This window comes from Myodes glareolus, chromosome 6, assembly GCF_982192425.1.
Source record: "Myodes glareolus chromosome 6, mMyoGla1.1, whole genome shotgun sequence".
NCBI lineage: Eukaryota > Metazoa > Chordata > Mammalia > Rodentia > Cricetidae > Myodes > Myodes glareolus.
In genome coordinates this window covers 31,255,529-31,280,357 of record NC_142031.1, presented here as the reverse complement: position 1 = coordinate 31,280,357, position 24,829 = coordinate 31,255,529, and the positions used below count along the sequence as shown (strand labels likewise).

Here is a 24,829-nt window from a genome sequence, read left to right as displayed (position 1 = left end):
GTCATTTCTAGTTTACTTTGCCTATAGCACAGCCCACAGTCACCTATAAGACCTGTGGACCATACCTTTTGTTATTCAAGAGAGCTTAACCTTACTTTCCATCACCCAAAATAATCTGTATTAGGAAACAGTGAATTGAACAAAAGCCAGAAGAACCTCTCTTCCATGGATCTATCACATACAGCCAAAGACTCCAAAATTCAAACTTGGGCAGAATGCAGTAATTTGTAGCAGAGAAAGGATAAAAGATACCATAAAAATAGTATAATGAGTTTCAGGAGGTCCCACTTATTAATTGTTTCTCTCAGTGTCTGTGCTACTGGGGTTATATTTAGGAAGTGGTCTCCTGCACCAATGTGTTCAGGTGTATTTCCCACTTTCTCTTCTATAAGGTTCAGTGTGGCTGGATCTTTGTTGAGGTCTTTGACCCATTTGGACTTGAGTTTTCTGTATGGCCATAAATATAAATCTATTTTCATTCTTCTACATGTTGATATCCAGTTATACCAGCACCACTTGTTAAATATGCTTTTTTTTCCCATTTAATAGTTTTTTGCTTCTTTGTCAAACCCCACATCAGACAGTGGTCTGATCTCCAAAATACACAAAGAACTTAAGAAATTGGTCACCAAAAGAACACATAATCTAATCAAAAAGTGGAGTACAGACCTAAGCAGAGAACTCTCAACAGAGGAATCTAAAATGGCTGAAAGACACTTAAGGAAATGTCCAACATCCTTAGTCATCAGAGAAATGCAAATCAAAACAACTCTGAGATTCCATCTTACAACTGTAAGAGTGGCCAAAATTAAAAACACTGATGATACATTATGCTGGAGAGGTTGTGGTAAAAAGGGAACACTTCTGCATTGTTGGTGGAAATGCAAGCTGGTACAACCCCTTTGGATGTCAGTGTGGTAATTTCTCAGAAAATTAGGAAACAACCTTCCTCAAAACCCAGTAATATCATTCTTGGGTATATATCCAAAGGATTCTCAATTGTACCACAAGGACATGTGCTCAACTATGTTCATAGCAGCTTTGTTTGTCATAGCCAGAACCTGGAAACAACCGAAATGCCCCTCAACTGAAGAATGGATAAGGAAACTGTGGTACATTTACATAATGTAGTACTACATAGCAGAAAAAAATAATGACATCTTGAATTTTTCAGGAAAATGGATGGAGCTAGAAAACATTATTTTGATTGAGGTAACCCAAATTCAGAACGACAATTATCACATGCACTTACTCATAGGTGGTTTTTAAACATAAAGCAAAGAAAACCATCCTACAAACCATAATCCCAGAGAATTTAGACAACAATGCAGACACTAAGAGAGATTTACATAGATCTAATCTACATGGGAAGTAGAAAAAGACAAGATCATCTGAGGAAATTGGGAGCATGGGGACCTTGGGGGGAGGGCTAAGAGGGAGAGGGGAAAGGCAGGGAGGGAGCAGAGAAAAATGTAGAGCTCAATAAATATCAATAACAAAAGAAAAAATAGTATAATGAGGAATTAGAAATCTCACTTTTGTTTCTATAATCTACAATTTTTACAGTTTGCCATGCTGGTGTGAGCTAAAATCTCTTTTAAGGTTGTCTTATCATTCGTCTATTGCTTATGCTTTAACCAAAACCTGTGCCTCAAACTTTCAAGCTCATGAAGATACAATAGAGCACTTTATTACTCTTCCAGTGATGGTATTTCTGGGCCAATTCTATTTTCTACTTCTTCTAAATCTTTTAGAACATATTCCGTAGGTCCATTACATAGCCTATTTATTCCCATATACTCTGCTGTGGGTTATAACAACCTCTCTCACAAGTCTGCACTTTCTTATTTAATTTATTTGTTTAAGGCATGACTTCAAATGTCCCAGGCTGGCCTTGAACTTAACAGAAAATGTCCTTGACACTCTGATATTTCCATTTCTACCTCCAGAGTTCTGGTATTATATGCTTGCCTGACCTCTTCCAATTTATGCCATGCTGAGAATCAAACCTGAAGCACTGTGTAAGGTATGCACACACACACTACCACTGAGCCACATCCACAAAGCCCTGGACTTGTTGTTTAGCATAGGAACATATTGTTCTCCTCTAACATAGGTATTGCCTTTATATACTTGCTGTTTGTAACCTAAAATGGCAATTAGCTATTTTAACTAATTAAAATTAGCTCTTGATTTAAAAATAAGAACCTTCTTTGGCTCTAGTAATCTGCAGGCAAAAGTGAGGTCAAATTAAGAATAGTAATATTCACTTTTGCTTTCCTATACCTGTGCACATGAAGTCTCTATGGCCCTGAATGCACACAGGTAACACTTTGGGAGTATCAAAGAGACACCAGTAAACATTCATGCACAGTCTGAAAATAATACAACTTGATGTTACTTACTTGAGGAAGTGTTTAATATTCGAGGCAGGACAGTCATTCTTTCTACTTTTCATTCCCTTTTTTATTTTTAACAGATCTTGACCCATGTATATTTGGATAAACAACATTGGCTACTGATCATTGGTAAATGATGTGTAGGTGTGTCACACCAGTCACACACAATGTCTTTGTGTTGGCAGACAGCAGCCTTCTCTATGGGGCCCTCATAGGGGCCTGCACACCTTTGGGGGCCTGACCTGGAGCTGAATCCTGAGCCTGGGTCTGATCTGAGGACTCTGCCTTGGTTAGAACCTTGGAATTTGTTTTGAAGAGCCTATGATCCTTGGCCGTGTAGTTACTAATCTATTCCCAAACTAAGTTTGCATAAGGAAAGCAAGAAGGCTGAGTCTGCATCTGGGGCCCTTTGATATCTTGAGCTTAACCACCTTGGACTTCACAAGGACCTTTATGGCCTCTACACGTGTGCTCATTGCCTCCATATTGTTTGCCACCATCTTCTTCAGGCCTTTCTTGCTGTGCTTCTTGACAAAGCGCATGTTCCTCAGCAATCTGGTTCAACCCCCTTAGAGATGCTTATCTTTATATCCAGGGTTCCTTGATGCCATTTCTGTGCCATTTTCTGGATTGTTTGTTTGTTTTTGCACTAGGCCATGTCTTTTGGAACATCATTACAAGTATTCTTATTGAACATGTGTCTATGCCTTTTCTGATCAGGAAAGAAATGGCAAGGCCACTTCTCATCTCTCATTGTCTGGAGATATAAGGATTTGATGTCACGTACATGTCACATAGCCTGCTATATGAAGACAGTATCTGCAGTTTCCATACATTTCTGTCACCTCAAACCCAGACCAAAATTCCTATACAGGAAGGAACATCACTGTGTTTTCTGGCCAGGTTCCCACTCAAACCTAAATCTCATAAGGTCATCTTCCAAATGCTCTTTTACTTTCTACCAAAATAAATAAGGAAGTTGTCAAGATGGCAATATATACTTAACATGCCTGCAGGAGCACACAGGCAAGACTGAATCTCGATTACTGTTGTAAGAGTAACCTTAGAGATAGAATCGCTCTAAATATGGATTTAATGAATAAAGACAAAATGGATAAAGGAATGGCTAAAAGCTGCATGGTAGTTCCCGAGTTGTATTTTTGTTCTCTGCCTCTCTACTGCATTCATTGTTTAGAATTTTAGGGCTTTAAGCAAGAGGCTAGACAGCAGTGAGCATCTGGGTTGCAAACTATAAATGTAGAAATCGTCCATTGACAAATCTACTTTTATAAGGAAAAATGTTTCCGACTGTAATCATTCATCATTAGGAGCATAACTATGCGATAAAGTCCTCCAACTTAAGCCAAGTCCGTGTCTTCTTTTTCCTCTGGTCTAAATATCAAACAGCTAAGTGATTTCAGAAAAAAATCTCTCAGCAAAGCTTTGCTTGTGGGCAGTAGAGGGGAAAGAAATGCACCTTCTGAGCTGCTCATGCTGAACCTGCTGGAGAAGAAGGAAACGGTGTAGGTCAAGGGAGAGAACATTTTGAGAAGGCTCATCAAGGAAAGAAAACTCTGGGAAGGCTAATGGTTGCCATCCAAATAAAATTGGTGCTAAAAGAGCCAGATAACATATTAACCTTCCCTGTCGACTCATCAGCCACAGGTCTGACCATATGGAAGTTTCCATTCATACCGAGTGAATGTAAATAAAGGTGTTCAACTCCAGAGTTATCAAAGCCATTTATGTTTCTGGCTCAGCAAGCCTTTCAGTTCGTTCCTAGATATAGTTATCCTTAAAGGGCATCCCACTGTTTTCACTACATTTGGATTAAAACAAAATACATTATGTCTTAATCCTTATGCGTTTTCTTCTAATAGGTTTTCAAAACTGAAAACACATTTCCTAGGCTTTATAATCACTCCCTCCTGACTGAAATATTGAAGAACAACCAATTGGAAATCATGTTAGAAAGAAGAAAAAAATGTCATACCTTCCTACTCAGTGTGTTATGGGTAGCCCAAAGAAAACAAACCTTTCTTGTGAGTTTTCTATAAGGGCCCATGAATCCAGTGACAGTTTATGATCTTTTTTACCTGAGCAGTTTGGATATGGGGAGGTAGACTCAGATATTTGGGAACCAATAGTTAACTGATTAAATTGTGACAGACTGCTGTTGGTTAATGCTTAGTGGGCACCTTTAATTTCAGTTTCACATGGAGACCAAGTTCACACTTCCAGTCATTCAGAGTCAGCTTGCAGTAAAATGCCTTCATGCTGCGTATGCTCCGAGCAGGAATTGCTGTTTCCACCAGGTGGGCAAATTTAAGGGTATTTGCAGTTAAATTGGTTAAAAAAAAAAGAGGTACACATATTATTCCTAAGAGAACTTACAAAAATTTCAAATCTGAAAATACAGATTTGGAGAAAGAACAGAAAATCAACATAACTAACATTTAGATACTTGATTTTATAATTTAAATTTTTATTTTATTTATTATTTCATTATTTATGCATGGCTCACACCTGCCATAACACATATGTGGAGGTGAATGGAAAACTTGCAGGATTTGGTTCCCTCCTTCCATCACATGGGCCATCGGGATCAAACGCAGGTCATCAGTTTGGTGACAACAACTTTTACTCATTGAATCATGTCAGTGCATCTAGATTAATGTGTGTGTGTGTTTAAGTATGTTGGCAATGTAATGTGTATATGTATGTGAGTAACCTTTGAAGCCAGAGGAGAATGCTCCGTGCCCTGAAGCTAATTGTAAGCCTCTTAATGTGGGTCCTGGGAACAGAACTCCAAGCTTCGGCAAGATCAGCAAGTGCTCTTAGCCGCAGATCGTCTCTCCGGTTCCCATATATATTAAGGAACGCTTTCTCATATAATTGAGAAATGCTATTAGAAATGCATCAAATTTTCATTTTGAAATTATTAATTATGAGAGGAGATTAAGAAAAGAAGAAGAATGTGATGAAGTTGATAATGCAAGGAAGTTTCTCTAGGAAAGAAGGAAATGTGCACACACATGAACAGCACTGATGTCTGTACACACACAAACATTCCAGACACCATTCAGTAACTTGAGGCCATATCATCTTTATAAACAGGAAAGAGGTTTAACATGGGTAGATAGAAGAGGAAATTATTAATACCTGTACCATAGAAGGATTTAGAGGTATAGGAAATGGGAAGGCATTATATTATTATGCTAAAGAGAGTCTGATAGATGATAATAAAACACTGAGAATAAGTACCTGATACGTCAGCTAGTGACTAACTTAGTGAACATTATCATTTGTATGTGATTGTCTTTTCCTTAATTAACCATTCTAATAAATAAGATAATCATCATGCAAATTTCTTAACATCAAGCACAAGAGTCTCTGGTCTCCACAGTTACCAAGAATATGTAGGATGTGGTTTGATTTTATTTTTCCTCATGTTATTGTTATTTTAAGTATATTTTGACCCAAAACTGTAGCATGCTATTCTTGAAGAACTCTGAAATGATACTTTCTTATGTTATAGGAAAATAAATAAAAGTAGTATTACTGTATCATTTATAAAACTAAATCCCAAAAGTTCTAGATTATTACATGCAATAGAGTGAGCTGTGTGAAGGTTGAAACTGTTTTTATACAAATCAGTTTTTAATTGAGAGAACATACTTATTAGAAGGCAAATAAACCTAAATGAAGAGAAGGATCATTTAATTTCTCCATAAAAAAAATAAAGATAAAGTTTACATATACAATGACTGACTATGTGTGAAATCAAATGATGTCATCAGTGGGAAATAATTCATAATTCACCTGTCTTAAGATGTCCTTATGGGTTATTAACTTAATAACTTGTTTCTAATTGCTTATTTTATCTAATTTAAAAATTAATACTTATAAAATAAAGAATATGCAACACAGACATACAACACTGCTTTGACTTCAAATTCAGCCATTTGTGACGTCACAGATGACCCAGAACCTCTGTCAAAGACTCTACAAGAATTGACAAATCATTGTCCATTTGATCTCATCCTCGCCAACAAAATATTTGCCTCATAACCATACTTTGACATTAATGGAGTGGAGATAAACATATTTTATTTCAAAATACAAAACTTAAGAGGCAAAGGTATTTAATAAAATGTCCAAAATCATAAGAAATCAAACATGGCAGAAATATGGTAAAAGGTGACGGAACTTCTAAATTCAATTCCCCTCTGCTCCCAGATCTTCACTGAGAGAAGATAAAAATAATGGGTAAAGGATTACTGTAGGAGGGTGACAACCACTAATTCTTGTTAAGCTGTTCTTCCAATCTCTGGTGATGATGTGAAACCACCTCAGTTTGTCTGAAATTGGGGTTTATCCATAAGATGATCATTTTCATGACTTGATTGGCAGCAGAAGGATCTATTTTTTATTGCACTATACACTTTTGTCTGCTCCTCTCTTTTCCTCCCCCTTCCCTTCCTCTTCAATGACTGCCATGCTCCCAATTTACTCAAGTGATCTTGTTTTTTTCTCCTTCCTATGTAGTTACATGTATTTTTCTCTCAGAGTCCTCTTTGTTGTCTAGGTGTAGTCATAATGAGAAAGAAAAATTTGGTGAGTAGATACATGTTAAGAGTCTTGTATTACTGACATTGTAATAAAAAACACCCAAAAGCTGATTGGAGAGAAAGGGGTTTATTTTGCTTACTTATTTCCATGTCATAGTCCATCATTGAACAAAGTCAGGACAGAAACTCAAATAGGGCAGGAACCTGGAGCCAAGAATTGATGTAGAGACAATGGAATAGTCATACTAGCTGACTTGTTCCCCATGGCTTGCTTTGACTTACAGAACTTATAGACTTTCTTATAGAACTCAGAACTACCAGCCCAGAAATGGCACCACCTGCAATATGCTACGCCTTCTCACATCAATCACTAATTAAGAAAATATCCTAAAGGACTACCTATAGCTTGATCTTAATGCAGCATTTTCTTAATTGAGGTTTCTTCTTTGTGGTGATTAAAATTTTTATCATGTCATAAAACTAGCCAGCACAAGTCCTTTCAGTCTGTGGCATATTTCTTCTTCTTCTCCTCCTCTTCTTCGCTTTCCATTTGTTCTTCAATACATATATTTCAGTTCTTTATGCTACTATCTAGAATGGAAATGTTTGTGGTGAAAAAAATTAGAGTCAAAAAGAGAAGAAGACAACATGCAAACTAAAAAAAGAAAATATAATACAATAAATATTAGCACAGAAAAAGTGTAAAAAGCAGAGGTAATACATGTGAAGATGGTTATAATCCAGGAGGATCACTACTCACTTGACCTAAAGCATTAGAAATACAGTCTAGTAGTTTATATATATGTGGGTTTATTTGGGAGAGTTGAGTGGGGATAAAATTCTAGTGCCTTGGCCTTGTGCTTGGCACAGCAGTCTGTTTTATTACTAAATCTGTAAAGTAATCAAGAGGCACTAAAACTGGAAAACCATTTCTAATCTAGACTCTGTTGTTGGATAATAGAGATAAGAAGAAACATCATCTCTGTGGAGATCTACATGTTACTTCTTATAAATGTGTCAAGTAGTCATAAGAAAGGGTTTTTTTAGGTAGACTATTTGTTAGTAAACATTTGCTGGTTTCTCATTTTCCCATGACCATGTGACATTTTAAATAGCTAACCGACTCTTCAAAATGTTTTATGACTTTTCAACTGATAATATCAAGAAATAGGAAAAGATCAGCAGTTTATAAAATGGAGAAAAAATAAAATTATTTTACAAGCATATATGAAGATAATTATCATCATGAATAGCTCTTTCTTCATGCTTATTGATTTTGATATTTTTTTAAAAAAGGGATTATAGGACTTTGAAAATGTAAAACAGCCAAAACGTAATGTATATAGATTTCAAAAAAACTTTTGAAGCACAGTGTAGATTTGTTTTTACTTATTTTTATTCTAGTTCATATTCTATTGCTTTAGTGAACAACATTGTAAAGCAGCATTGGAAGTAAGGCAAGTAAAGCAACATTGGGAGGGAAGGGTTTATTTCACTTTTAAATTAGCAATCTATCATGAAGGGAAGCTAAGGTAGAAATTTAAGCAGGTCTTGAATAATCGGGGACAGGAGCTAAAGTACAGAGAAAAACTGATTATTAGTTTGTTCCTTATGGTTTTCTATAGCTACCTTTCTGATACAGCACAAACTCACCTGCCTTGGTGTGTCATAGTGGGATAAGCCTTCTCACATTAATTAGTAATCAAAAATTCCCCCCCCCCCACACACACACGTTCATAAACCAATCTGATGAAGACAGCTCTTCAACCAAGGTTTTTTTCTGCCTGAGTGTCTCAAGTCAACAGTGAGGGTTAACCATGACAACTACTTTTCAAAAATATGTATTGAAAATTAAATTAGAGGGGCTGGAGAGATGGCTCAGCTGTTAAGAGCATTGCCTGCACTTTCAAAGGTCCTGAGTTCACTTCCCAGCAACCACATGGTGGATCACAACCATCTGTAATGAGGTCTGGCACCGTCTTCTGGCCTTCAGGCATACACACAGACAGAATACTGTATACATAATAAATAAACATTTTAAAAATTAAATTAGAATAAAAGCCTTCTAGTCTAAAATCTGAATATATATATATATATATATATATATATATATATATCACTGCTCAATGGACTTTTAATCTTTATTGCATTCAACTTTGCTCATTTCTTTATAAAATTTACTGAAAATATGTATGCTTTGTGCTCATATTTGGGCCTGTTTTTATTAGAGACTAAACTAGGTACATAAAACTGATGTTAGCTCACTTTTTTTCACTGCCCTTTTTATGTCTGTGTTTACAGAAAGTTTATAGCAAAGGTGAGAGTGTAGTTAAAACTGTGAAATACATCATGTATTATAATAATAATAATGATGATATAGTAGTAATTACCTTCAAACTTTCTAATGTTCTCCAGATTAATGATGATAGTTTAAAACACTTTAGTTTTTCAATTTAAGATTAAGAAACCTGAAACATATTTCAAAATATACATGCTACGCTTTCCAAGTGAATTCAAGTGCACGCATTTTGAATGGCTCTGGGTTATGTATCGTTTGCTGTATTTCATAGTCATGTATTGTTAATGGCTTGATTCAGCACTAGAGATTGCACTTATCTAGAGAGATTGTGAGACTTTTCTCAAAGGAACAGGAAATTTTTCTTAAACACCATGTTCCTTGCAAGACACCTTATAGATGAAGCAGAGATTTTTCCGTGTCTTCGAAATGTGAAAAAATTAACCAATACTGGTTGCATTTGTGTTCCTGGGTATGCATTTTATTGATTCCTTATTTAAGAAAAGGTGGAAAGTTCCTTTCCATTATAATTATTCCAAAACACCTAATTCAACTTTGGGAATTAGTATCAGAGTGGGAAGAATAAATTGACAGGTGCTCATAATTGGTTGTGTTACTTTGCTTCCTTGGTCCTTCTGTTCTGGCCAGGCATCTACGTTTCATTTTGTCATTCTATATAAATCAAACCCACTCATCCATCTTCCAAAAATATGGAAAATTGCATAAATGGGTTATTGGGCTATATTAGCCCTGACAGACTAGAAATAAGCATTACTTTCCAAAGTATGTATTATAGCTCATCAGAACTGATATGGTCTGTGAGAGCCCCAGATTTATAAGGAAGGAAGTTCTCTTGGACAGCATGACCCAAATGAGAAAGAAGAGTTTTTTTTTTTCCCACATGAAAACTATAGATTCTGGGTAAATTAAATGGCTTATCTGTCCAGAATGTATGTTAAAGGTAATGCATAATTCCTATGTTCAACAGTAGGAAGCTGAAAATACCTTTAACTTAAGAGTGTGAACAAAGTAAGGATTGGAAAGATGGCTCGGTCGTTTAGACCCTTGTCTGCTCTTCCATAAAACCCAGATTTAATCTCCAGAACACACATATAGCGGCTCACTGTTGTCTATAACTAATATTTTGGAGAATCTGACTCATTTTTCTGCCTACTTCAGGCATAAGGCACAAACATGGAGCAAAGATATATATTCATGCAAAACATCTATGTGTATAAAATTTTAGAAAATTTCTTAGAGAATAATATTGTTTATTATAATTTCTAGTCACAAGAAATTTAGAAATCAGAGTAAACACATTTTGATCATTTAGATTCAACATTACTGCTCCCCAGGCCTTCCTCTGTCAGAGCATCCCTGCAACTCCAATCAGATATAACAACTAATATCTCCATTGATGACAGAGCCTCTTCAGGGGGTCAAAACATGATTTTACTGCATGAGCATCAAAGAAAGCAAAAAAATTTTAATCTCTTCAAAACCAGTTCAATACTTTGAACATGGCTAGGAAAAAGAGAAATTACTGTATACTTGTACAACCTATCTTTTAAACAGAATACAGGAAAAGGAAACAGAATTAAGTCTAACATAACTTTGCTTCCTTTATACTCTGTAATTTAACTTTGCAAACACTTTTTTTTATAGAAAATAAGATGTTAAAAGACAAAAATTTTTGTAATAAAGGTCTCCAAATGCCTTAAGTTTGGGGCCATGGGATGTATTAATTTCAGATTTGTCTAGACCAGTACAAATGAATGAGGGGGTGGTGAGATCTCCTTCGGTTCTTATTACTCTAGCTAGTACTTCAAGTACTATATTGAATAAGTATAAAAAGAGTGAACAGCCTTGTTTCGTTCCTGATTTAAGTGTAATTGCTTTGAGTTTTCAACATTTAATTTGACTGCCTGCATGCTGTATATTGATTTATTATGTTCAGGTATGTCCCTTGTATCAATGATCTCTTCAAAACTTTTATCATGAAGCGCATTGGATTTTGTCAAAAAGCTTTCTCAGTATCTAAGGAAATGATCTTGTGGGCTTTTTACTTTCAGATTGTTTATATGGGGGATTACATTGACAGTTTTTTTTAAACGTGGAACTATCTCAGCATCTCTGGGATAAAGCCTACTTGGTCATGGTAGATGCTCTTTTTAATATGTTCTTAAATTTGGTTGGCCAGTATTTTATTGAATATTTTTGCATCTGTGTTCATGAGTGAAATGGGTCTGTAATTCCCTTTGTTTGTTGTTTGGTATCAAAGTGACTGTGACCTCATAGAAAAATAATTGGAAATCTTCATTTGTTTCTATTTTGTGAAATAATTTGAAGAGTATTGGTATTAGTTTCTTTGGTAAAGTCTGGTAGAATTCTGTACGAAAACCCTCTGGCCTTGGACTTACGTTTAGGAGACTTTTAATGACTGCTTCTATTTCCCTGGGGATTAGGTCTATATATGCCATTTAGGTGATCTTGATTTAACTTAGGAAGTTATATCTATTATGAAATGTGTTTATTTCTTTTACATTTTCCAAATTTGTGTAGTATGTCCCCCTTTGTATTTCTGATTTTGTTTATTATAATATACTCTCTCTGCCTATTACTTAGTTTAGATAAGGGTTTATCTATTTTACTAATTTTCCAAAGGAAGCAACTCTTTGTTACACTGATAATTTGTATTTTTCTCCTTATTCCTATTTTACTGATGTCTGCCCTCATTTGGGTCATTTTCTAGCATCTACTCCCTTTGATTTTTGTTTGCTTCTTTTCGTTCTAGAGTTTTCAGGTGTGCTGGTAAGTAACTAACATGTGATCTCTCTAAATTCTTCTTGAAGACACTTAGTGTTGTGAGCTTTCCTCTTTCTTTGTGTCCCATAAGTTTGGGTTTGTTGTCCATTTATTCTCTATGAATTCTAGAAGTCTTTAATTTCTTGAGCTCATTCTTGACACAGTGGAAACTCAGTAGAGGGTTGTTCAGTTTCCATGACTTTGTAGGCTTTTTGTTGTTCCTATTTGTTATTGAAATCCAACTTCAATCTGTGGTGGTCTGATAAGATACAGGACATTATTTCAATTTTTGTATATGTTGAGATTTCTTTTATGATCAAGTATATATCTTCAGTACTGAAGAAGGTTCCATGAAGCACTGAGAAAAATGTATATTCTTTTGTGTTTGGGTGAAAAGTTCTATAGATAGCTGTTAGGTCCATTTGAATCGTGTCTGTTGTTTCCATTATTTCTTTGTTTAGTTTCTGCCCTGTCCACTGGTGAGAGTGGACATCCACAATTATTGTGTGGGGTTCTATGTGTGATTTAAGCTTTAGTAATATTTCTTTTACAAATGTGGGTGCCCTGACATTTGCGGCATAGATGCTCAGAATTATCTTAGTAGATTTTTTCTTTGGTGAAAATAAAATGTACCTTTCCACTTCTTTTGATTAATTTTGGTTAGAAGTCTATTTTGTTAGACATTAGGATAGCTATACTAGCTTGCTTCTTAGGTACCCTTGATTAGAAAATCTTTTTCCAACCTTTTACTCTGAGGTAATGCCTTTCATTGATGTTGAGGTATGGGTTTTGTGTGTGTGTGTGTGTGTGTGTGTGTGTGTGTGTGTGTGTGTGTGTGTGTTTTGACAGAGAGGTTGCTCTTTTTTATTTAAAAATTTTCTTTTTTTATTTTACATACCACTGACAGTTCCTCTTCCCTCCCCACCTTTCCCTACTCAATCTACTCAATCCCCTATCCACTACTCAGAAAGGGTAAGTCTTCTCATGTGGAGTCAGAAAAGTCTGGCCTATCAAGTTGAGGCAGGACCAAGGCCCTCCCTACTGTATCAAGGCTGAGCAAGGTATCCTTGCATAGGAAATGGGTTTCTAAAAAGTCAGTTCATGCACTAGAGCTAAATCCTCGTATAACTGCCAGTGGCTCTGAAATCTGCCCTAGTCACAGAATTATCACTGGAGGGCATAGTTCATTCCTATGCAAGTTTCCCCAGCTCTCAGTCCACAATCTGTAAGCTCCCACTGGCTTGAGTAAACTGTTTCTGTGGATTTACCTATCATTATCTTTTTTTTAATTGAGGTATGTTTCTTGTATGCAGGAGAATGTTGGATCCTGCTTTTATATCCAATCTATTAGCCTGCATCTTTTGATTTGAAAATTGAGTTCACTGATATTGAAGAGTATTGAGGACGAATGATAGTCAGTTCTCGCTATTTTGTTAGGGGTGTTGATGGTGTGTGTATGTGTGTATTTCCCTTCATTGAGTTTTGCTGGTATGATATTATTTATTGCCTGTGTTTATGTGGGTATAGTTAACTTCCTGGAGTTGGAGTTTTTCTTCTAACATCTTCTGTAGGACTGGGTTTATGGATAGATAATGTTTAAATTTGACTTTGTATTGAAATTTCTTGTTTTCTGCATCCATGGTTATTGGTAGTTTTGCTCCTAATAGTAGTCTGGGATGACATCCATAGTCTCCCAAAGTTTGCGAGACATCAGTTTAGGCCCTTCTGGATTTGGGAGTTTTTGTCGAGAAGTCGAGTGTGATTCTAGGTCTGCCTTTATATATTACTTGGCCTTTTTCCCTTGCCACTTTTAATATAATTTCATTGTTCAGTATCTTTGGTGTTTTAATCATTATATGGCAAGAGGATTTTTGGTGTTAAGTGTCTTGTACCTTTATAGTTGTGTTCTTATTTAAGTTGGGGAAAATTTTCTTCTTTTTTAAAATATTCTTTCTGGGTTCTTAAACTGAATTTCATCTCCTTTTTCAACCTGTTATTCTTATGTTTGGCCTTTTTATAATATCCCAGGTTTCCTGGATATTTTGTGTTAGAAAGTTTTAAATTTAATATTTCCTTTGACTGATAAATCTATTTCCTCTATTGTGTCTTCAATGCCTGGGGCTCTTTCTTCTAACTCTTCTATTCTTTGGGGGATGTTTGTATCTGTAGTGCTTGCTTGCTTATTCAGATTCTCTCTATTTGTATTTTTGTTATTGCTTCAATTTCCATTTTTAGGTCTTGAACAGTTTTCTTTATCTATTTATTTGCTTTTTCTTGGTTTTCCTTTAGGGGTTTATTGATTCCTTCCAATTTTTTATTTGTCTTTTCCTAAATTTCTTTAAGGATTTTTTTATATTGTTTTTAAAGACCTCTATTATCTTCATAAGGCAAAATTTAAAATCTTTTTTTGTATGCTTAAGCTATGTTGGATTGTTAAGTCTTGCTGTTGAATGATAGCTGGGTTCTGGTGATGCCATATTAGCTTTTCTGTTAAACATTTTGTTCTTACAGGGGCATTGAGACATTTGGTTTTGAGATGATTTTAGGTCTAGGTGTGGATTCCTAAATTTTTCTTTGTTAGATGGGTGTTTTGCTCCTTGATTTCTTTCTTCTCTCTGGTCTTCTGGACTAAATAGTGGACTATTTGGTGATTAGAGTATCTGCGGGTGCTCTAGGGTATCCTCTCTGGGTTTTGGAAGGCTATGGGTCCCTAGATCCAACCTGACCTCTAGTAACCCTGAAATTCTCTTTGAAAGTTGTAGACCAGGACACAGTGCTGGAGCAGGTGGAAAATTAGGGTCACTAGATTTGATCTGAACTTGGGGTCCCTCAGACCAGTCCAGCCTCCATAACAGCTGCTGAGACTGAGGTCCTTAGATCCAGCCTGTGCTCCAGTAAAGCTGAATTTTTTTGAAGTTTAGACCTGGGGTCCCTAGATCCTCACTGGTGTCTGATAAAATGGAAATCGTCTGAAGTTGTAGACTGCTGCGGCCCATAGGATTATGCAGTTTAAAAGACTTCTACAGTAGAGCAGGTAATAGAGCTTGGGAGAGGCCATGGTGGTGCAGTGTATGCAGCCTGGTGTTGTTGGGCAGGCTTTGAAGGGGTTCTGTGTGTGGAAGACAGTGTCTTACCTGGGATTGCTCAGACCAGTCTGGTCTCCCATATGGTTGCCAGGGCTCTAACTTGCATCCGAGTGGTACAGTCTAGGGTTATTGGGCTGGTTTTAAGGAGTGTCAGCTGGAGGTGGGCAGTGTTTTACCTGGAGTTCCTTGATCTTGCTTGGCATCTGGGAAAGCCAAAGACTTCATCCAAATTTGTAGGCTGGGATATGGTTCCTAGGAGTGGGAGTGCAGTAAGAGGATGCTGGACAGGCCTAAAGAGATTTAGTGGGTGGTGTACAGTGTCTTCCCTGGGGTCCCTAGGACCGCTCTGGCCTCCAGTACAGCTGCAGATGGGCTGTGGGCCCTAGTCGGGAGTCCAGGAGAGGGAAGTGCTTTGATAGTCTTTCTTAAAAAGATCTTTCCAGGAAGACCATCAGTACCACAAAGAAGTTTGCAGAGATTCCCAGAGATTTTGCAAGACAGTTTGACATCTGAGAAAGCACTAGAATAACACTAGTTGGTCCCATTGTTGCACTTTAAATGGAGGCTATAACGGAAGGATGATGACGGCACCACACTGGCGAAATGGCAATGAAATGCAACGACCTGTGGGACAAAATGTCGCAGTGTCCCTAGACTGCCCAGCCTTCATTTTATAGAAAAGTAGAAAACTATTAAAAACTTCCACTGTCCTGTAAGTCCTATAGATTTATTTTTACATCTCTGCTTTGGCCACACATATTTTGAGAGTGACAATAGGGAGACTGCTGTTTTTATTTTTCTTTATGCATCAATACAACTAAAAATAAGAAAATTAAAATATCGTTGAAGGACTATATTTACATACCCTTATTTCAACAAAATTCTACCTTCATGTGTTCTGTTCTCGGCAGTCTTTAGATTCCTTTTGTTTGGATGATTTATCTTGCTTTTAATTATGTGCATGTCTCTGTCTGTTTGTATACGTGTTCACGGATGTGTTTGGGTGTCTGTGGAGACCCAGCGAAGGGCATTATCCCTTGTAATAATTGTAAATTATCCCTGGTTTTGAACCACTCCCCATGTACGCTGTGACATGAATTCCCCATTGAAAAATCCAGGCTGCTTTTAATGTTTTTCTAGTAGCTTCCGCCTCTGAAACCCATACCTTCACTTTCAGGTCTGGGTATCATTGGCTAAGCATGATCTTCTTATTAGGGCGACAGTCTTTGGAAAAGCCCCCTGCAAGTATTCATTTCTTTTTTTCAGGAAGATTATTTTTATCACATGCCCCTGTCACTCAAACTCCCATCTCTATTTTAGGATCCTGGAACTAATTTTACAAGAACATGCATACACTGTTTTACACTATCAGGGTGTTTTCTATCCTGTGAATTCTAGAGATTTTGTGAGAAGAAAAGAAGAAGCCAAAAAAACAAATAAGTACAGAATCCAGTGACTTTCTGACTCTTATTAATTCCATGGTGCCCCCACACTGCCATTGTCTTGGTTCTACAATGAATTCATGTAATTCATTGTAACTCAACTTCTCCACTTTCATCCACAGCATATTGGCATAATAATTTCCCTTTCAGTGAAATCAGCATATTCTATCACCAAATAGAAAGCTAATTACATTCTATGGCTCCAGGCTCTGAAGTTCGACTTTATATAACTTTTGACAGAACATACGTGAAGATGGTGTGAAATGGCCTCAGGCTCTTTTCCTTTAGCTAGAAATGAGAAGTTTGTTAATGCAAGCAATTATTTCCTGGAGGTTATTAAGCTAAGAGTATTACTTATTCTAGGTTACTTATGGTATTTATGTGATATGTCACAAATATTGCTGAATTTACATAACTACTCATAAATCTAGAGTTTATTGCAGACAAGGGCCCAAGCTAATATGCTTATCGTGTGTGTGTGTGTGTGTGTGTGTGTGTGTGTGTGTGTGTGTGTGTATAAAAGAACACTGGAGAGTGGAGAGTTTCCTATTTTTTAAGTTTATATTTTTTCCTTCATTCTTTGCATATGTGTGACTATGCTGGGACGTATGTGAACATGTGTGCATATGGAGACCTGAGTTTGCTGGCAGGGATCTTCTCTATTTTCTATTCTCCTTGTCTTTTGAGAAAGTGTCTTTCTTAGTTATACAGGATGGCTAAGCCCAGAGATCCCTCTGTCTCAGCCTTCCTAGAGGTGAGATTAGAGGCACATATTGCCACACCCCATTTTTGCATGCATGATGAATATCTGAATTCAGGTCCTCAAGTTTATGCAGCAAGCACTTTATTGAATGAAATGTTTCCTCAGCTACTGATGTATTTAATAGCACAAAATGATTTTCCATTGTTTAAATATTAGTAGTTTTTTTGAGTGTAAGATAAAAAGAAAAGCTGTTTCAAGCCGTGCGGTGGTGATGCATGCCTTTAATTCTAGCACTCGGGAGGCAGGGGTAGGCGGATCTCTGTGAATTGGAGGTCAGCCTAGTCTACAAGAGCTAGTTCCAGGACAGGCTTCAAAACTACAGAGAAACCCTGCCTCAAAAAGCATAAATAAACAAATAAATAATAGATCATAGATAGATAAATGAATGAATGAATGAATGAATTAAAAAAAGCTGTTTTAAAGTAGAACCTGTGAGGCACAATTTGTCTATGAATAGGACAGTCTGGCTGACGCACTTTGGTTTAGACTCCATAGAGTTTTAGTGATCATACCCTCTTGTATCCTTACTCACACTTATAATTGTTAAACACTGAGCTCCAGTTTTTTTTGGGGGGGGGATTTAAAGACTTTGTTGAAATTACATGTTGAGTAACTACAGATGTAAGAAGTAACTTCAGGGGAAGAGTATCTTCTGAAGTATTCACCCGAAGTGAATGAATGGAGTCATATGACCTCATCTCACCCGTCATTTTTAACTTGAAGTTATAAGAATCTGGCTCTCAGTCTCAAAAGGATAAGAGTATTTAGAAGTCCTGAAAGTTTGGGTCAAATTAAAATTGTTTCTGGTTTTTAACTTACTACTTTTTATTTCTTATTTTAAATAAAGGGGTATCAACTTTACCGCATTGATTTTGCAATGTTTAATAGAATAATATAGTTAAAACTTGTTTAAAATGGTCTGTAGTCTGGTTTTCAGAATAAAGCTGAAACTCAGCCCATTCCAAAATCATCATTGTGGTCATCATTATCACCAACACCAACATCATTCATATCTGTTTGTTCTTACAAGGAATTTTACTACCATTAAAATACCATTATTAAAAATGTAAAACTTGAATTGATGTGCAATAAGATTTTAGTTATCCAGATTGACCAACCTGCTGACCGTTTAGTTATCTAAACAGCAAAACATTCCTATATAAGTAATGCAGTACTCAAAAATTGTCCTAGATTTAAGTGTCTTGGAAGAACTCTGCTACCGCTGTTCTCTGATAAAAACACTGAAGTATTAGTCTGTACAAATTTGAGTCTTTGTACCTGGAACTACTGGGGACCATGAAAGTGGAAAATGGATGGAAAAAAGACCGAGGCGGATAAAAGGCAACTAAAACTTCCAGGTAGAATAATACTGAATTTGATAAATGCAAAGAGATGAAAGGCAAAGTCTGTGCTACTTTTCCTTTGGAACTCTTCATAAAAACCTAATCAGCCATGTTAGTGCCTGCTGACATGCAAGAATGATATTTTAAAGTAGAATCTATAGCTATTCCTTAATGGTAATTCTGTGTTCTAAATAATTACATTGCTTCAATTCCAAAAAGTTGCACAGACAACAATACCTTGGATTTCCTATACAGATGAGGGAAAGGCCCTTTGGGAAAGGCAATGAGTGCAAGGGAGTCTTTATTTTACAATTAGCAAGATAAGTGACTGCAAGGTAATTGACAGCTCCCTGGGCTCTGACAGAAGAAGCTACATCTCGGTTAATGTGTTGAAACAAAGCTCTGGGGTTGTGAAGTCTTTAAACAGAAAATCAATAAAAAGAGGGATCCATTTAAGTGCCTTCCTGGGCAAAAGCCTTTGAACTGCATAAGACTAGCCAGAAGGGAAGCTGCACAGGCTGCACATCCCACCAGAAGATGTGCGTATATCCACAGCCCCTGTCATTCCCAGTCTATGGGTCCCTGTTCTTCATCCACCATGCACACTGATCCCTCAACTTTTTTGGTTAAAATAGAAGAGCTAGCTATAGGCAAAATTAGCTAAAAATAAAAGAAAGGTGATCAAGGAAAGCATAAATTGTAACATGATGGGCCAGCTTGCTGGAGTATTTGTCCCGCCCGGTACCCCACAGCTGGCAAATCCCAAAGAGAAATCACACACAGGACTCCATAAGGTTATAAACTGATTGGCCCATTAGGTCAGGCCACTTATTAGTTCTTATGACTTATCTTAACCCATTATTCTGATCTATGTTAGCCATATGGCTTGGTACCTTTTTCAGCTGTCAGCTTACATGTTGCCTCTTCAGTGGTCTGCGCAGGAATGGCAGAGGAACCTCCCTGCTTCCCAAAATTCTCCTGTTCTCATTGCATCACCTCTACTTCCTGTCTGGTTTTCCCGCCTATACTGCCTGCCTAGCCAATCAGCATTTTATTAAAATATGATTGACAGAATACAGACAATTCTCCCGCATCAGTGAATAGCTGTGGATTGTAAAAATTTAAATTAATCTTGTATCTCTTAAGTTGTGGATAATAATAAGCAGATAGATGGAAAGAAGGTTGGATAGAGAGAAAAGAGAGAGAGAGAGACGAAAAGTTTGATTAATTTTGTTTTATGTGTTTTGCAGAGTTTTGGGTTTTCTATTTTACTAGCTCTACATAGCATGAGACTCTAGGCACATTGTAGAATTTTTGTTTTCCTTTTGAAGAGGGCTTCCAGGGTTTTTTTTGATTCACACTAATTGGATTATCATTACGGAATTAAACAGTTTATATATGTGCTTCAGAACTATTTTTTTTCTTCTACAGAGTTTGCATAAACAAATGACCAAATATTCCCCAAGATGTTAACAGCACACCAATCTGAATGGTGTAATTGAAGTTTGTGTTTCTTCATTCTGGCTTACTTACATTTTTAATCTTTTAATCAACCACTCTTGTTTTTGAATTAAATAAATATTTGAACAATAAAGAGTGAGTGCTCAGTTAATATTCATATGTCTTCCTGTTTGTTTAGCAAGCATGTTGCAACAAGCACTGATCTAGGTATTGTGAATAGATATACACAAAGACACGTTGCCTGTTCAGCTGAAGCCTGGTGCCTGGGAGCACAGAACCTTGAGGGAGGCTGCTGGTGCTTTGAGGATAATGGCACTTACAGTGCAAGGCAGATGACTTGATTTTTAACTCCACAAAGTCCTGGAAAATAACCAAATATGGTTATGCATGCCTGTAAATCCAGCGTTGAGAGGTGAGTAGAGACTGGAAGATCTTGGGAATTCTCTGGCCAGGCCACCTAACTGAAATGTTGAATTTCCAGTTCTTAAAGAAACCCTGTATCGGGGTGAATGACAGAGGTGAGTGATAGAGCATCTATCACTCTGCATCTTTCTCTGGTACCCACATGTGCTTACCTGCACATTCATGTACATATCACACACACACACACACACACACACACACACACACACACACACACACACACCACAGAAGAGAAATAAAATGCAAGCTTGAGAAAATAGTTTGGGGCTAAGAAAAGAAAATGTCTAGCTAATAAGGAGCAACTAAGAAGAGAAGTCATTATGATCAAAAACACACATTTCAATAAACCTGGCCAATGTGATTAATTTGAATGATCTGTGCAAAACAGCGTAGAATACTTATTGGAAATGTTATTTTAGGAGACTTCACAAAAGCAAGTATACAAGGTTTTTCTTAAGTCCCATGCGTAGATTTCAACGACATTAATTTGAACTGTTTCTTTAGGCATGCTGGGTTCGATAATCACCTTCTGTTCCAGGTGATATAGAAAATCTCTAACATAGAAAGATCAGAGCAATCAGGTATGAGACTAGGCTGATGGTGGTATTTATGTGCTTTAATCACACACATCCAAAATAGATCACAGACAAATTCAGGAGATAAAATCGGGGGACTGGAAAGGTAGACTGGTTAAAGGCATTTGCTATTTCTGCAGAGGACCTGAGTTCTGCTCTAAGTAGACACAAGACAGCTCACAACCACCCATATATGCACTTGCAAGAACTTCCAATGACCTCTTTGGACTGCAATAGCTACCGCACATATGTGATATGGTACACATATATACATTCATGCATACACATAATATATATGAAATATACACATATATATGAAATATATATAGGAAATATACACACACATATATATATGAAATGTAATATGTATATTACAAATCTAGTTGGTTAATGGTTTTTGTTAATTCTATTTTTTCTTTTGAACAGGTTCTTTACCAGTCTAGAGTATCCTTGAACTCTTTATGTTGGTGAGACTGACCTTGAACTATTTATCTTTTTGCATCTACCACTAAGATACTGATCTTACATATATTGGCCACCATAGCTAATTCATGCAATGTTGGGGATTGCATCCATAGCTTCTTCACCTTCACATATACTAGATAATCTCTAGTCAACTGAGTCAAATCTTTAGCTGCAGGGGATACAAACCTATACCATTTCTTGATTGACTGTATCTGGAGCATAATAAGAAGTTGCAGAGAGATAGATTACTTATCACTTATTTAACTGAGAATGCTGAGAACAACAAACAATACAAGAGTAGGTACATTTATTTCAGAGAATACTGTCAAGGTATGACAGATAGGAAAAGATAGAAGACAACATTACATGTAGCTTAGGATTCAAAAGTTGATACATGAGAGAAATATTAACTTGAGAGCCAGGTGACTAATTTACAAATTCATTAGTTTGATAGACAGGAGAATTAATAGTTTTAAGAATACTGTTATACAAAGAATACTGTTATGGTAAAAATTGAGAGACTGTATGTGTGTTTAGTAAATATCTGAGGACTCTGAGGAAATAAAAGAGGTAATAAAGGCAGCCTGAAGTTGTTAGGCTGAAGGAAAGCGGACAGAGCTGGCTTCCCAAGAGGATCCATCAACCATGGCATGCTGTGAGATACGGTATAAGGACAGAAAACTCACGCTGAAATTGGATAATGAAAATGTCATTAAAGATATGATCCTATTTTCTTACACACAAGTTTGACAGGACAAAATCCTAATATGAAGTGAATAGAAGGTAAGAAACAGGAAAATTTCCCAGAAAATTAGTTACAAAGGAAGGAGAGGAACCTAAAACTTAAAAGAGGGAAATTGCAGAGTGGAGGAGATCTTGTTTCTTTTCTTTGTATAATGCAAAACTCAAAACATTTAGCAATATTTTAATATACATGTAATTCAAATCATAGAAATAGAAAATAGAAATATACATTTTTAAGAAGCAACAATTTTATCTTACAGCAAATTTTTATTAATTTAATAGCATCCTAGGAAAGCACTTTGTCTTAGATAAGTATTCAAGCTTTATCATTCCACTCTATAACACCACTCTAAGGGGATTATACATGCAAGGTAATTTTACATTCTCTTGATTTTTTTGCTATTGTTTTTGCAATTGGCTTATTATGGCATCCTTATATACATTCATGTTTGCTTCCTAGAATTCTGTTCCAGTAGGCAAATTTTTAAAATAATGAAATACTAAACTTATCAATCCAGAGCTTTTTCTAATTTCTTTAGTGCACATGTGGTAGATATCAAGGACTTTTTCTCATTTATTTTAATCCCTTACTTGATTTTATGAATCTGCTCAAAAGCACAGCTTTTTGACTTGTTTGATTTTCTTTACTGTCTTTATCCTGTCCACTCTAAGAGTTTGTTTTAAATTTAATTTCTGCATTGTATTTCATTTGTCTTTAAATTGTTCTTTGTTTTTTAGAAGAAAAATCCTCATGATTATATTAAATCTTAGATTTTTCATGTTTTTCTGGTAGGCATAGTCTAAAGAATTTTTTGGTAGTTTTGATAAGGGTTTTTTTAATTTATTTTATTAATTTATAAAAGTTTCCACTTCCGCCCCTCCTCCCTACACCCTCCCACTCCCCATTCCCTCTCCTCCTCCCTCTCCAGCCCTAAGAGCAGTCAGAGTTTCCTGCCCTGTGGGAAGTTCAAGTTCCTTTCCCCTCCCTCCAGGTCTAGGAAGGTGAGCATCCAAACAGACTAGGATCCCAAAAATCCAGTACATGCAGAGGAAACGAGTCACAGTGCCATTATCAATGGCTTCTTAGACAATCCCCGTGTCAGCCACATTCAGAGAATCCGGTTGATCACGTGCTCGTTGAGTCCCAGTCCAGCTGGCCTTGGTAAATTCTTGGTAAATTAGATCAGTCCCCTTGTATCAGTGGGTGAACGCACTCCTCTCGGTCCTGCCTTCCTTGTTCATGTTCTCCCTCCTTCTGCTCCTCATTTGGACCTTGGGGGCTGAGTCCAGTGCTCCAATGTGGGTTTCTGTCTCAATCTCCATCCATCGTTGGGTGAAGGTTCCCTCTAATCCTTCCTTCATTCCTTGCTCACGTTCTCCCTCCTTCTGCTTCTCATTTGGACCTAGGGAGTTAAGTCCAGTGTTCCAATGTGGGTCTCTGTCCACAAAAGCATTTCTTCAACTATGTTCATAGCAGCATTATTGTAATAGTCAGAACTTGGAAACAACCTAGGTGTCCCTCAATAGAAGAATGGTTAAAGAAGGCGTGGAACATATATACATTAGAGTTTTACTCAGCGGTAAAAAACAATGACATCTTGAATTTTGCATGCAAATGGATGGAAATAGAAAACGCTTTACTGAGTGAGGTAACCCAGACACAAAAAGAATATGGTATGGACTCACTCATAAGTGGATTCTAGCCATAATTAAAGGTCTTTGAGAAGCTAAATAAGAAGGTGAACCTGAAGAAAATTATGTAGTTATCCTTCTGGATATTGGAAGTAGACAAGAGTGCCAGGCAACCTTGGGTGCACGGGGTGGGGGGGAATGGAAGGGAAGAGGGTTAGAGAGAAGGGAGTAGGGAAGGATTGGGGAAAGCTTGGGAGATTGGGATGGGGGGAGGGAGGAAGGATGGGTATGGGAGCAGGGAAGTATATATCTCAACTAAGGGAGCCATTTTAAGGTTTGCAAGAGACTTGATTCTAGAGGGGTTCCCAGGTCCAAGGAGAGATCCCCAGATTGTGCCTAGACAGCAGAGGAGAGGGTGCCTGAACTGGCCTTGGCCTAAAGAATATTTTTATTGTTCAATATATCAATTTAATGTAGAAGAGATGGCTCGTGTACGTACATATATAAATTGAAGGAGTTTAGCTATAGAGAAAAATATCAGAATTTCACCTTCCTTATTGACAATAGATGTAAAGGCATCAGATGAAATTGCAGATATTATGTGTTTTATTGAGTCTTTCTCAACTATCTTGTAGCACTAAATAATTTTACATTCAGGTTTAAAATCTGTCTGTTCTTACATTCCACCAATCCTCAGTTTCATAACCTTACAAATTTTGAGTTAGAAATTACAGAAAACTCCTACTGTGTTTAGGCTCAACACATACACATGAAGGTAATATGCAATGACCATCTCCAGTGTATATAAATTTCAATGAGATTAA

The 24,829-nt window shown here is 36.7% G+C and overlaps 1 protein-coding gene across 4 annotated transcripts in view; it reads left to right on the top strand.

Moving 5' to 3' along the window:
- Lrrtm4 (leucine rich repeat transmembrane neuronal 4) overlaps positions 1-24,829 on the top strand; it is a 776,499-nt gene that overhangs the window by 553,648 nt on the left and 198,022 nt on the right. The window lies entirely within an intron of this gene.